This window comes from Piliocolobus tephrosceles, chromosome 10 (assembly GCF_002776525.5).
Source record: "Piliocolobus tephrosceles isolate RC106 chromosome 10, ASM277652v3, whole genome shotgun sequence".
NCBI lineage: Eukaryota > Metazoa > Chordata > Mammalia > Primates > Cercopithecidae > Piliocolobus > Piliocolobus tephrosceles.
The window spans coordinates 128,546,414-128,559,934 of record NC_045443.1 but is presented as its reverse complement, the minus strand read 5'-3'; the positions used below and the strand labels follow the sequence as shown (position 1 = coordinate 128,559,934).

The window sequence follows — 13,521 nt, the reverse complement described above, 5'->3', positions numbered from 1 at the left end:
CGTCTCAAAAAAAAAAAAAAAAAGAGAGAGAGAGAGAGAGAGAAGTCTGAACCATTGATTATAACCAGCAGAGCCAGTTGGCAGTTACTGCACAGCCAGCCACCCGTCTCATTGAGACCTGTGGGAACAGCTACTAAATGAGTGGGAAGGGATGACCCCTGCACACAGCCCTGCTCCAAAATCACCACTGTGTCTGCTACCCGCCTTGTTTCCCTCTGGCAGAAAAATAACCTTGAGCCGTGCAGCTGCTGAGCTGAACATCCAGAGGACCCAAGCACATCCGAACCTGTGAGTGCCACAGCAGCACTGGAATGGGGAAGTTTTCACTCATTCTGGAAGATGAGAATGCACACCTGAAACCATGATCTTTTTGAGATTTTTAATAACAAGCATACTTTTAGACTGCTCTTAGGCGCTGTTGTCTCTGAATTTATAGAGAGAGACTCCTCAGTCAGGCAGGCTGTCCAGTGGGGCTAAGTCTTGCTAGAAGGTTAAATCACCATCCCCTTCCTTCACCATCTTCATCTCATGATCAGAGACAAGGTCATCATCATCCTCAAAGTAATCACTGGTAGGGCAGCCGCCAACGCCGACTCTGCCCCGAGTGCCTACCTGCAGGCATCTGCTGACTCCTTAGGACAACCCTAGGAAGTTTACGCTATTTTATTTTTACTTTGTGGAGACCAGGACTCGCTCTGTCGCCCCCACTGGAGCGTAGTGGTGTGACCACAGCTCACAGCAGCTTTGACCTCCTGGGCTCCAGTCATCCTCCTGCCTCAGCCTCCCAAGTAGCTGGGACTACAAGCATGTGCAACCATATGCGCAGGTAAATTTTTTAAAATTTTTTGTAGGCTGGGCGCGGTGGCTCAAGCCTGTACTCCCAGCACTTTGGGAGGCCGTGACGGGCGGATCACGAGGTCAGGAGATCAAGACCATCCTGGCTAACACGGTGAAACCCCGTCTCTACTAAAAAATACAAAAAAGTAGCCAGGCGAGGTGGCGGGCGCCTGTAGTCCCAGCTACTCGGGAGGCTGAGGCAGCAGAATGGCGTAAACCTGGGAGGCGGCGCTTGCAGTGAGCTGAGATCCCACCACTGCACTCCAGCCTGGGCGACAGAGCGAGACTGTGTCTCAAAAAAAAAAAAAAAATTTTTTTTGTAGAGACGAGCCACTATTTTTAAAACCTTCTTTGCAGATGAGGAAACTAAAGTTCTGAGGGGTAAAGTAAGTTCCCCAAGGTCAGTTTGTGAGTGGAGGATTAAAGATTCCAATGCAGGGAGCCTCACTCCAGCACCCGAGTTCTTAACCACTCCACCACATACTTTCTGTAGGTCCTACACATTCTGAAAGAAAACTATCTTACAAAAAAGAAGTGCACAAGTAGGGTTTATCATCACCTTGATATTATATTCTGTAGTGCGTGAAGACGTTATCATCCCCAGACACACGCCCTGTGGTCACCTCTACTCAATTCTCTCACACTCACATCTCAGACAGACACACAGGCTCACAATCACGTGCACCACCAAGAGGACTGTTTTTACGTTTTTATGATGATTTCATGTGTAGCTACTCAAAGGCTTTGGAAACCTTCCCGTCTCATAGCATCTTCAAGAGAATGTTTCTTTCTTTAACTCATGAGAAAAAACAACAACAATAACAACAAAAAACCTACCTAGTCCGACCTTGCTCAAGGCTTTTTAACAGTAGACCCTCTTCCCCGGCCGCAATAATGAAGAATAAAAATGAGTGGTCAAGACACCCAGCCGTGTCCTCATGAAGAGAGAAACAGCACCACTCATACTCCACTCTGCTTGATACAGTCAGAGCCATCTTGGGAAGAATTTCCAATTTGACAGTCATGTGGAATGAGGAAACAAATGTGGAGGGAACATGTTTGTAAGAATTTACATCCAGCCTGTGCAACATGGCAAAACCCTGTCTCTACTAAAAGTATAAAAATTAGCCAGGCATGGTGGTACGCACCTGTAGTCCCAGCTACTTGGGAGGCTGAGGCAGGAGGATCGTTTGAGCCCAGGAGAGGGAGGTTGCAGTGAGCTGAGATCACATCACTGCACTCCAGCCTGGGTGGTAGAGCCAGACCCTGTTAAAAAAAAAAAAAAAAAAATTGCAGGACTCACTGTTTTTTCTATTTGAGGGGAAGGAATGATGCGTTGGGGCAATTAGATGTAAATTTTGGCAGGAACTCAAGAATGACAAATACAAGAAAACTCAGGAAGGAGTGAAACCTCTCCACACGCCACTCCCCACACACTAGGTTAAAACCATGGCAAAAATGTGTTGCCAAATAAGTTATGCTATTGCTGCATAAATACAAGGCATTGCTGGGTTTGCTGTTTTCTGTGTGTGTGTTATTTTCTTTTGCTGTGTTACCTAAGCCAAATATGAACTAATACACAAGTACACACAGTAACCATGATGCAGTCAGACAAGTAATGATTTATGCTGTACACAGATTGTTGATGTTTTTGGTTCTTTGCAGGGTTGGAATAAATAGAGAACAGAGGCAGAGCATCCAAGAAGGAAAAATAGAAGCTCCTGGCAGATGCTGAAACCAGAAAGAGTCATGAGAAGATAGCAATGGGATATGACACTATGGCACTGTCTGTCAGGGCTGTGTCAGTTACCAACCCATCTGATAGAAACAGAAGGAAAACAAACTGGTCCATGGAAGGAAAGGCCAGTGGTGATGTTGGCTGCAGGCACAGCTGGATCCAGGACTCAGGAGATATCCTGGGATTCAGCTTTGTCCTCCCCAATGCTGGCCTTCTTTTCAGACCCTTTCCTTGCTGTGGATATTCACAAGCAGTGCCAAGCCTGGATTCACTCTCTGACTTGTCTTAATTATGTCATTAGACAGCTTTTCTTTTCTCTTTTTTTCTTTTCTTCTTTGAAACAGGATCTCCTTCTGTCACCAAGGCTGGAGTGCAATGGTACAATCACAGCTCACTGCAGCCTCGACCCTCTGGGTTCAAAGAATCCTTCCACCTTAGCCTCCCCAGTAGCCAGGACCACAGGCATGCACTACCACACCCAGCTAATTCTTTCATTTTTTGTAGAGACAGGGGTCTCACTACGTTTCCCAGGCTGGTCTCGAACTCCTGACCTCAAGTTATCTACCTGCTTTGGCTTCCCAAAGTGATGGGATTACAGGCATGAGCCACCACGCCCGGCCTATTATTACTTTTTTGAGACAGGGTCTTTCTCGTTCGCCCAGGATGGAGTGCGGTGGTGTGATCATGGCTCGCTGTAGCCTCAACCTCCTGTCTCTACGATTTTTTTTTTTTTTTTGAGATGGAGTCTCGCTGTGTCACCCAGGCTGGAGTGCAGTGGCGCGATCTCGGCTCACTGCAAGCTCCGCCTCCTGGGTTCACACCATTCTCCTGCCTCAGCCTCCGAGTAGCTGGGACTACAGGCACCTGCCACCATGCCTGGCTAGTTTTTTGCATTTTTAGTAGATGGGGTTTCACCGTGTTAGCCAGGATGGTCTCAATCTCCTGACCTCGTGATCCACCCGCCTCGGCCTCCCAAAGTGCTGGGATTACAGGCTTGAGCCACCACACACGGCCTATGATTTTTTTAATTTGTAGAGACAGGGTCTGGCTATGTTGTTCAGCCTGGTCTCGAACTCCTGGACTCAAGTGATCCTCCCACCTCAGCCTCCCAAAATACTGGGATTACATGTTTCAGTCATTGTGCCAGGCCTCATTAGACCAGTTTTCTGACAAACATGATAGAGAAATCATAATCATTGTTCTTGTTGGTTAGTAAGGAATCGAATAGAAAATAGCAACTCATTAATTCAAGCAAGTGAATAGGTAGCAGGGGAGCCCACACAGGGGAGAAGGTGGCCATTTTTCCAAGAAGGAACTCTGACTTGCTGCAGATATTTAGGAGAAAATTCTTAAAATAATGGGAATTTTAGGAAGCTTGGAGAAATTCAAGATGACCTATTGCCAGGTAATGGAAGGAAGTTGTCAAAATCTATGAATTTGAGTCTCTAGAATTCTCCAAAAGCTTTAGAGTGGCCTAAATAACCTGATTAATATTTTTCAATCCTGGGTGGCAGTTTATAGAATGCACGAGACTAACATGGGAAAAGCTTCAAGACATGCTGCACAAAAACAAAAACAAAACAAAAAACCAAGTTACAGAACCATTAAGAGCAGGTGCTATCATTTACGTACGGCATACGCATAAATGACACCTGGGTACCTATTATGTAAAGGCATAGGGAAAGTTCTGGAAGGATAGGATGCAAACCAAAAGAGAATATACTTCTGGAGAATGGAGAGAAAGGCCAGAAGTCACAGGTCTTTACTGCCAGGGACGTGCCAGGGACTCTTCTACAGTCCCAGCTGCTTGGGAGGCTAAGGTGGGAGGATCACTTGAGCCCAGGAGTCCAAGGCTGCAGTGAACTGAGATTGAGTTACTGCACTCCAGCCTTGGAGACAGAGTAAGACATCGTCTTAAAAAAAAGAAAAAAATTAAGGCCAGGTGCAGTGGCTCATGCTTGCAATCCCAGCATTTTGGGAGGCCAAGATGGGAGGATCACTTGAGGCCAGGAATTTGAGACCAGCCTGGGCAACAAAGTGAGACCTCATCTCTAATAAAAATAGAAAAATTAGCTGGGCGTAGTGGGGCCTCCCTGTAATCCCAGCTACTCATGAGGCTGAGGCAGGAGGATCGCCTGAGCCTGGGAGGTTGAAGGTGCAGTGAGCCAAGATCACGCCACTGGCACTGCAGCCTGTGTGACAGAGCAAGACCCTGTCTCAAATAAATTAATAAAGTTTAAAAAAAGAGCTCTCTAGCCTTGTTGTGACATTTTACATCTTTACAAGAAGAATGTATCCAGTCAATTACTTAAATAATAAAAATTCTTTTTATTTTTTTTTTTTTTGAGATGGAGTCTTGCTCTGTCACCAGGCTGGAGTGTAGTGGTGTGATCTCGGCTCACTGCAACCTCCGCCTCCCAGGTTCAAGCGATTCTCCTGCCTCAGCCTCCCGAGTAGCTGGGATTACAGGCATGCACCGCTACGCCCAGCTAATTTTTGTATTTTTAGTAGAGACGGAGTTTCACCATGTTGTCTGGGATGATCTCGATCTCTTGACCTCATGATCTGCCCACCTCGGTCTCCCAAAGTGCTGGGATTACAGGCGTGGGCCATTGTGCCTGGCCAAAAATTCTGTTTTATAAAAGTTTCAAGCACATCTTAAGGTTTCTCATTTTAAGAAACCAGCCTGTGGCACTGTTCTTTATTATACGTTCAATTCTTCACCCATCTTTTGTGTTTCCAAATCTGTGTAATTCACCCTTAACAACATCTCAGCATTTTGCAGAGCGAGAAGCCCGGCGGGAAAGCACGCTCCTCCCAAACCACATTGACCACACGTATGCCTTACTTCCACGCAGACCCAGAAAACAAAGAGTGTTCTTTACTAAGTTAGAGACTTTAAAACAGCAAATGAAAGAACGCTGTGTCCTTCAAGACTCCGACCTCTCTCCTCCTCTATCTTTAGCGTGAATTCCTAGGATGCGTGAGTCACTGCTTGTTTGGGGCCAGCGTCAGCTGACCTGTTGAAGCAGCTGCCTTCTGTAGTAAGAAACCAGCCTATGTTTGGAAAACCACAAGTCTCCTATTTTTCATTGCCTGCTTGGCACTTGTTGCAATTAGCCATGGGTCAGAAATAAGGATCAAGGATGGTGCGTCTCTTGCTGAGAGCCAGAAGGAACAGAGATCGCACGGTCCCTGACCCAAAGAATTCTCAATCTTGCTGGAAACACAAACCCGCAGGGAACTCCAGTTAAGAACAAACACAAACACGGTGTGTGATTAGCAGCCACAGCAGGGACTAGCTGTCAGCTGGAGGGCAGCCCGACCTCACTATCAATTATCTGCAGGAGGAAACGGGACAGATCTCTAGGCAGTGGCGACGGGCACTGGGTCTTCTCATCTGCTCTATTCATGAGAGTGTAGTGGGGGTTTCATCTGCCAAGTGAGCCCAACGCTTTGGTGGTATCGCGCTTGAGGCATTCATCGGCGTGTTGTTCCCACGGTATACCTTTTTAGCCTCCATCTAAGTGGTCATTTGGGGTGTGAGGATCTTCCTCACTCACTCCCGCCCTGAGCCCAGACTCGAAGGCTCATGTCAGCTGACGGAAGCCAAGATCAGACTGACACACACGACGCTGCGCCCTCCCCCGCGCTCTGTGCACCAGGAGGCTGATCTCCCCAACGACTTCAATAAGGAACTCTTGCCCTCTGGCTTCTGGTTGGCTCTGCTTGGAGTCAGACCTCCAGGAAGTGGGGCCTGCCTCACCAGGGCTGGGCTCTCTGAGAGGGGGATTAAGAAGACTGGTAGGCTGGGGGCGGTGGCTCACACCTGTAACCCCAACACTTTGGGAGGCAGAGGCGAGTGGATCACCTGAGGCTGGGAGTTCGAGACCAGCCTGGCCAACATGGTGAAACCCTGTCTCTACTCAAAATATAAAAATTAGCCGGGCGTGGTGGCGGGCGCCTATAGTCCCAGCTACTAGGGAGGCTTGAGGCAGGAGACCAGCTTGAACCTGGGCGGCGGAGGTTGCAGTGAGCCGAGATCACACCACTGCCCTCCAGCCTGGGTGACAGAGCGAGACTCTGTCTCAAAAGAGAAGAAAGAAGAGGAGGAAGAGGAAGAGGAAGAGTTCTATAAAGGCAAGAAGAAGCTGAAAATACCAGGATAGTGACCCATTTCTGGGATAATGACACTTCATGGAAGAGTTCCAAGTGGCCAGTAAGCAAAGGAACAATTGCTCAACATCACTGGTCACTAGGAAAACAAAATCACAACGACTTGTCCACTGCACACATCACACACACACCAAGCAAGGCTAACATAAAAGACTGAGGAACCCAAATGTCGGCGAAGGTATGGAGGAGTCAGAACTCTTTCTCCGTTGCTGGGAGCCCTGGACGTTTCTGCTCCAGGTGCTCACCGGAAGAGAGGACAGTTGGCTCTGGAAGTCAAAACGTCATCAGTATCTGCTCTAGAGGTACCGCGCATGTGTGGGGATCTTGGGAATACGGTCCTTTCTGCCAGGCAGAAACGAGGACTCAGTTTGGTAAGATCGTCTGATTTTTGTGGGGTTTTTTGGAGAAGCTGAAAATTCAGAATTGTGTAAAACCTTTTGATGTTTCAACACTGACCATTCAAGTGCTCTGAAAAGATGCACTGGGGCCAGGCACGGTGGCTCACGCCTGTAATCCCAGCACTTTGGGGGGCCGAAGCAGGCAGATCACCTGAGGCCAGGAGTTCGAGACCAGCCTGGTCAACATGGTTAAACCCCGTCTCTACTAAAAATACAAAAATTAGCCAGGTGTGGTGGCGGGCGCCTGTAATCGCAGCTACTCTTGTGGGGGTGGGGGGTGGGGGGCTGAAGCAGGAGAATCGCTTGAACCCAGGAGGCAGAGGTCAGTGAGCTGAGATCACGCCACTACACTCCGGCCTGGGCAACAAAGCAAGACTTTGTCTCAAAAAAAAAGGATGTCTTGGAGCCAAGTAAGTCCTGGGGACATTCAGTGCTCTGACCCTATAAAGATAGTGAAGCTGACCTATGTACAATACGGATTTGACAACGAAAATAATAGCAAGTGGGTCAAAGATTGTTTTAGTCCATCCTGACTGCTATACAAAATACCATGAGCAGGGTAGATTATAAACAGCAGAAATGTGTTTCTCACAGTTCTGAGGGTTGGAAATCCAGGATCAAAGCATGACAGATTTCATGTCCAGTGAGGACCCCCTTCCTGGTTCGTCGAAGGCACCTTCTCTCTGTGCTTTCACCTGGTGGAATGGGCGAGGCAGCTCTCTGGATCCCCTTTAATAAGGGCACTAGTTCCCTTCTCGTGACCTCATCACCTCGCACAGGCCCCCACCTCCTAATACCATCACCTGGGGCACTAGGTTTCAACAGAGAATTTGCGGGGAGAGCAGTAACAAACATTCAGACCACAGCAAAGATCATCGCAGGTGTGTAAGGCCAGAAGAGACATCACAATTGCCCCCCATCTCACGCCCATTTTTAAATAATTGTTATTACAGCTGAACACTGCGGAGCATGGCTGCGGGTCAAGGGATCTGCCTCAGACGCTTTTTCTAAGATCTATTAACCAGCAGGGAGTTTTGGAACTTTATAAGCACTGCCCCATAATCTTGCTAAGTAATACAAAATGGTGTTCTGTGAACCTTAAAACATCTATTTTCAACTAGGAAAACATAACTTTCAACTTAGAAAAAGACTTTTTCTTCTTTCAGCTTTCTTGGTAATTTTGCATTCCCTAGTGGTGTTAAATGTTGCTTAGATTTATAATGGAAAGCAATTACCAGACAAATTTACCATCTCCAGCTAATATGGTTTCCTTCAAAATGCAATGTGTCTGAAGAAACAGATAAAAGCCAGGCTTACGTGATCACACTGTGTGAGGCAATTCCTTTTATATCTTTTTAAGAGTGATTACAGACAAATTTGCTTTGCCAAAAAAGCCAACGCCTAGTACACTTGTACTTTATTTTTTTGGCATCCCTCAGTCTCTTAATTTTTTTGCAATTAGAGAAATATTTGGTGACCATAACTTCTCTCACTTGAATGAGGTTATCCCCCTTCCCTTCTTCCTCCCTACCCGGCCCCTCCAAACTGTACAGCTTTTCCCAAAATTCCATCTGTGGGAAAACCCAGCCTCTGGCCCCTGCAGCTTACTTTCACTGCCTGTGGCTTATCTTGATCCAAATTGTAGCGTTTCATTCCAAACCCTCCCAGTGCAAAGTAGACTATATTTCAAGCCAAAGCTGGAGCCCAGTGACCCTTAAGGTTGGGTGGTGAATGGAACGTGTGAATCCTAGCTCTGTCACTGCCTAGCTGAAAAAAATCCCTCCACTGCCTGTTAACTGAGTTTTCTCATTTGTAAAGTGGAAAGAATAGTATTTATGACAAAAAGGTAAATTAGCACCCCTAAGGATTAAGTGAGCTTACATCTGCAAAGTTCCTAATGCGTAGTAGCCATTCAACAAATACTAGCACCCATCCCTCTCTCCTCAAAGCTCAAGAAAGGACCACATTCTCAAGCTCCCCATCCCCACATACATTTAACCCTAGGAGCAGATATCAATTACTTTTTTATCTGTCCAGAAACCAAACATCCTCTCCTCCTGTAAAGGCTTATAGCAGAAGTCGTTGGCACCACACAGCATCCTTCTGCTTCTATGTCTCTCCCAGCATCCCTTGTAATTATGTTAGCCTTGTAATGAGTTATGGGAATACGAGCAAAAGTGAAGCATATCATTCATCCCGCTCCCCTGCTCTATCCAGGCCAGGGCATTTAAGATGCACTGAAGGTAACCCGCCTCCTTCTTTTCTGCTTGAAGGCAGAGGGCTCTGAAATGGAGCCCCAGGTTGGAGGAGCCTGGATCCCTGAGTCACTGTATGGAAGGGAACATATTCACTAGGAACACCTGCATTAGACTCTGACACAGAAAATGAACTTGTGCCAGGTGAAGCCCCTGAAATGTGTGGAGGAATTTGCCTTTGTGTGTGAGTGGAGTAGGAGGGAACATTTACACCTACTGTGAAAGCTGAAGTAAAATCCTTCCTTTCCCAATTGATACGGTTTGGCTCTGTGTCTCTGCCCAAATCTCATGTTGAATTATAATCCCCAGCGTTGGAGGTGGGGCCTGGTGGGGGTGATTGGATCATGAATAGTTTATCAATTACTATAGTAGTACTAGTTGAATAGTTTAGTACCATCCCCTTAGGGCTGTTCTCGTGATATGGTTCTCATGAGATCTGGTTGTTTAAAAGTATGTGGCACCGACCCCCTTCCTCCTGCTCCTGCTTTGCCTTCCACCATGAGTAAAAGCTCCCTGAGGCCTTTCCAGAAGCAGGTGCTGCCAGGCTTCCTGTAGAGCCTGCAGAACTGTGAGCCAATTAAACCTCCCTTCTTTGTAAATTACCCTGTCTCAGGTATTTCTTTACAGCCGTGTGAGAACGGACCAACACACCAGCCTTGGCGCAGCTGGGAGCAAGCCTGTGACTCCGGCTCTATGCAGATGGCCCTCTCCCCTGGCACTTTGAATCTCCAGCAGCGATGCACAGTCTGTACCTGCATCCTGGCCTCAGCTGTGATTCCTGCTGTCCAGCCTTCTGAAGTGCCCTTGGTTAGTTCCATTTTCCAAGATAGACCCTCTAGCTCCACAATGATGCTGTGAACCCGACGTCCTTTCAAAAATTCCCCTTTTGCCTAAGAAAGTCAGAGTGCTTGCAATCGAGAGCCCTGACTAATACACTTGATATCAGTGGAGAAAGAATGTTGACACATACTTCGTACATCCTCAGCCAAGCTGGCCACTCCGACCTCCCCTCCACTAGCTCTGATGCAACAGCCGAAGTGGCCACACCCTTGGCAAGGTCTCCATGAACATGTCTTGTGAATTCATGACAATCCAGCCAGTCCTGGTCATCCGTTGGCCATAAAATGCACATTGGCAGAGAAGGATCCATGAAGCCAGTGCTGAATTCCAAGAGCAATCTCAGATTTCTGAGCATAAGTGATAAAACTCGATTCTGGGAGGAGGAAGGTCAGGATAATGCCTCCTCCATCTTAGCACATGGGCCTCCACTCTGAAGAGAGCAGAACAGGAGAGATGGCCGGAGTGGACGCTCAGGGGACAGAGTTTTGTTCCCTCTATTCAGCCCTGCTGTGGTCTCACCGATACCTGGGCCCACCAGGCAGTTCACATGACCTCTCCTGGATCAGTTAACTCTCCTCCTACTGTGGTGTCCCTAGATCCAAACAAAAATCTCATGCTGTGGCCACTGCTGCGGCAAACAAACCCAAATACAGAATGGCTCACACATGATGGATGTTTCTTCCTCGTTCTCAGGAGTGCAAAGGGTGCTTCCACGCAGCCGGCAACTGTGTCCTTCACGTGGTGACTCAGGGACCTCGGCCCCTTTCATCCGTGGCTCTGTTTGTAATGTGTGACCATTGAAGTTGCCTTGTTAGTCACTTCAAGTCAGTGGCAGATAAAGGGAATGGCTGGCCGTGTGGCGGAAATGTTTACGGTCACGAATGCAAGTGTCACGTTCAGCTTCTACTCACATCCCATCAGCCACATCTAACTGTGCGGTGAGGCCAGGACATTTGACCACATGGCCAGAGAGTGAGGCCGTTTGCCCAGGAGGAGGAAACGGGTGGCAAGTGCTGACACTCAGCCACGCAAAGACTCTCTGGAGGCTGACAGGGCAGAAAATACCACAAGCAGCCATTCCAACACGAATGGTCAGGGGCTGAGAGCGCAGAAAACACCACAAGCAGCCATATTCCAACCCGAATGATCATGGCAGGTGTGTGTTGAAAGAGGGCAGTCCCTGAAATCGGTTGGTGTTTCTGATGACTGCCTGGTCTGCCCCGGGAGCTAAAGTCCAGGACAAGATGATAGAAGTGTGACCCCAGTTGACTGCTCCAAGTTCAACATGGGGGAAGTATGATTTCGACATGGGGGAAGTATGATTTCGACATGGGGAAATATGACTTCAACATGGGGAAATATGATTTCAACATGGGGAAATATGATTTCAAATAGAGAAATATGATTTCGACATGGGGGAATATGATTTTTAGGTGCTAAGTATGAGCAGCAGAGACGTTAGACTGGCAGACCCTTTGGAAACGGGCTGGCCCTCGATGCTTTCGGGTCATGGGGGAATCTTAGCCTCATCCAAAACAAACAAAAGAAAATAAAAGAAATAAAACCACTCTTCTCGGGCCCTGGTTCAAACAGTGCCCTTTACAATTCTAAGCTGATAGCAGCATTGAGTAGCCGCACCTGACAGCTGCTTTCTCCCCTCCTTCAAGGCCTATTTGCCACCAGCTCCCTTCTCTGAGTGCAGAAAGCCTGGGAGGCTCACAGAGGCGAGGGCTGCCAGCCCGATGCCTGCAAGGTGGGGTGAAACCACAGGCACTCAATAAACTTGGCCACCTGGCCCCCAAACCACCTGTCACCCCCAGAGTCAACAGCTCCTCCTGCCCCACCTTATAGCTAATGCAGGATGCGATCACGTTGGCTGTCTGGCAGATGTACATGTCTGCCAGGGCCCCGCCACAGGGCGTAGTGGGAATTCATACTGGCAGGTTGTGCCACATTCCTGATGAGTGCAGTGCGGGTCAGGGAGGGGTGACCTTTCCCTCTCCAGATGCTGTTCTCACCTAGACACCAGCCACCCTGAAGGAACTGAAACAGGACCACTGGAGTGAACAGGCACGTGTGGGCCACTGTTAGCACACAGCTTCTATCGAGACATCTAGAATATGTCTGCAGAACTATCAATTCTGGAATTCTACGGCAAAGCCTTTCTCACGCAGTTTAGACTCCCAGCTTCAGCGTTCTGCTCTGCTGCCCCCTCGTGGAGATGGATGGCTACTGAGCTCGCGGAGCAGGTGGGTGTCACCTGTGCTAACAGGTGCTTAACACGCCACTCTTATCGTGAAAACGGGAGCCGTCAGTCCCCACTTTCCCCTAATATCCACTATCTTTACCGTCATCTAATGACGGAGGATGACCTGGTGTCCCAGCAGGATTACCAGGATCCCACCGACCCTAGCCTCATCTCCAGATACTCCACGCTCACCCAGCGTGTGCCCACCATGTTCCAACCACACAGACCAGCCAGGTCCTCCAAAAGCCCGCATCCCTCCTTCCTCGGAGGCTTTGTACACACGCCTCCTCTTCATGGAATATTATCTACCCTGCCCCACCTGCGGCTCGCTTAGTCAATGAACCCCAATTCCTCCTTTAACCTCAGCACTTCCCTGACTTCTGAAGCTCACAGACCCCGTTAGATGTGTTCACAGCTGCCCACTGCACTTCCTCATTGCACAGCATTTTAAAGTTATACAGCATTTAAAAGTTAGGAATTACCAATCTCTGTGCTTGTCTCCCAAACCAAAATAATAAGCCTCAACAGGAGAGAAACCAAGTTAAGTTTGACTCACCCTTTGTCTCCAGCCACTAGCGTAAGTCAGGCCTCCCACAGTGCTGCCCAATTTTCTTGAATGAAGGAATGCGATGAATCCTGCAGGTGGTAGACAGGGTGGTAAACAGGCTTCTCCCCTCTGTGGAAGCGCTTTCCTCGAGGTACGTACTGCATAGCGCCCTAATACCAAAGCATGGTTCAAGAACCACTAACATCCGTGTCGGCCAGCAGCTGGTTAGAAATACAGAGCACCAGCGCATCCCAAATTTCTCATGAAAGTTTGAGAGGTGCTGCACAGTGAAACTGAGGAAAGCAGGCATGGACGAACAAAAACCTGTGGCTTTTGTCTCAGAGTCCCTTTGCTAAAATCTTGCCGATTGCCTCTTTCCAAGCATCAAGACCTAATATCCTCTGAATTCTTAGAAATCTCCAAAGTGACGGTATTTGACAGAGTTATGTAGCCTTACGAACCACCTGGATACCTCAAAGGAC

General features: G+C 48.1%; 1 pseudogene; it reads left to right on the top strand.

Moving 5' to 3' along the window:
- Positions 1–12,364: 12,364 nt before the first annotated feature.
- Positions 12,365–13,521, top strand: part of LOC111522956 — a 31,209-nt pseudogene continuing 30,052 nt past the window's right edge.